This window comes from Sinocyclocheilus anshuiensis, unplaced genomic scaffold (assembly GCF_001515605.1).
Source record: "Sinocyclocheilus anshuiensis isolate Anshui unplaced genomic scaffold, SAMN03320099.WGS_v1.1 scaffold9671, whole genome shotgun sequence".
Classification (NCBI taxonomy): domain Eukaryota; kingdom Metazoa; phylum Chordata; class Actinopteri; order Cypriniformes; family Cyprinidae; genus Sinocyclocheilus; species Sinocyclocheilus anshuiensis.
The window spans coordinates 1-1,173 of NW_015540442.1; the positions used below are offsets into that span (position 1 = coordinate 1).

At 36.9% G+C, this 1,173-nt stretch overlaps 1 long non-coding RNA gene across 1 annotated transcript; it reads left to right on the forward strand.

The window, feature by feature from the left end:
- Positions 1 to 324: 324 nt before the first annotated feature.
- Positions 325 to 825, forward strand: LOC107687328 (uncharacterized). Its single transcript, XR_001634120.1, has 3 exons — positions 325 to 372; positions 463 to 546; positions 645 to 825. It is a non-coding gene; the product is annotated as an uncharacterized LOC107687328 (long non-coding RNA).
- Positions 826 to 1,173: the final 348 nt, after the last annotated feature.

Consider the following 1,173-nt stretch of genomic DNA (forward strand, 5'->3'; position numbering starts at 1 on the left):
ATCAGCCATGGTATGTGAATGACATTTTTCAGTTTTATTTGATGTAATGAGCAATGACACTCACACATTAAATCAAAACGGTTTAATTAATTAATTGTATTTATTTTTCTTCTCTCATTTGTCTTTAAGCTTGAATGGGCTTTGGGGACAGGCGACAAAGATGAGACAATTGCTGAAGTCGGGAACTTTGTTCTGAAAAAGAAAGATTTCTGGACTCTAGGTCTCAATGAGCAGTTGGAGGCAACAGTGAGTTGACAAAGTAACACACAATAACAATAAGAAATGTCTGTGACTCTTTACAGTTCTTTTTTTTTTTAATTGCAGATTGCAAACAGCTGTCTTGAGGTAATTGCATTGGTGGCTAAGGAACGAGTAAGCATTTGTAAAGATGCAGATCTCAAATAGCCAGAGACACAGTTGTCTAACTTGTGTATAGTCTTACATGGATATGTTATGTTGCAGGGAATGGATGTGTGGACAGCTAATGCATATGTTGTGGTGACCTGGTTGCCTCCACATAATCTGGACCCATCCTTGTCATTTCCAGTGAGGCCACAATGTTATTTAACATTCACAGCAGTGACCAATTTTATTTTAAACCAACTGAATTAATTTTTTTTTGTTTATTTTTTTATTATTTATAGGATTTCATTGCGCTGAAAGATTGCATTGTCTTCCCTGCTTGGAAGCCAGGACACTGGATGTTGTGTGTACGTCATTTGTAATCTGGCTATTTAACTTCGCAGTGCTGTCTGGAAATTGTCTGCATTTGTCTTATCACAATTAAGAGATACCATTTCATGATAAAGAACTACTAACTATATTTTGCAGGTCATGAAGCCAAAAGATAGGCACATGTTCTTCCTTGATTCAACCAATCCATATGGGTTGGGTGATGAGAGATATGTGAAAGTTTTCAGGTTGCAAAAATAAATAGAAGTGAAAATGTTCAAGGTTCTCAATTGAAGGTTCTCGGTTCAGGCTTGCTGTTCAAGGTTCGCTGTTCAATGTTTGTGTTCAAGTTTTGCCATTCAGAGTGTGCTGTTCAAGAGTTTATTAAGCTTGCTTTATGGCTTCTTGCATGATGTTCTGATTTTGCATGCTGTGCCAGTTTTTATTAGAAAGACCCAAATACTGTTGACTGCTGTAGGTGTGTTCATGCCATATCGTAAT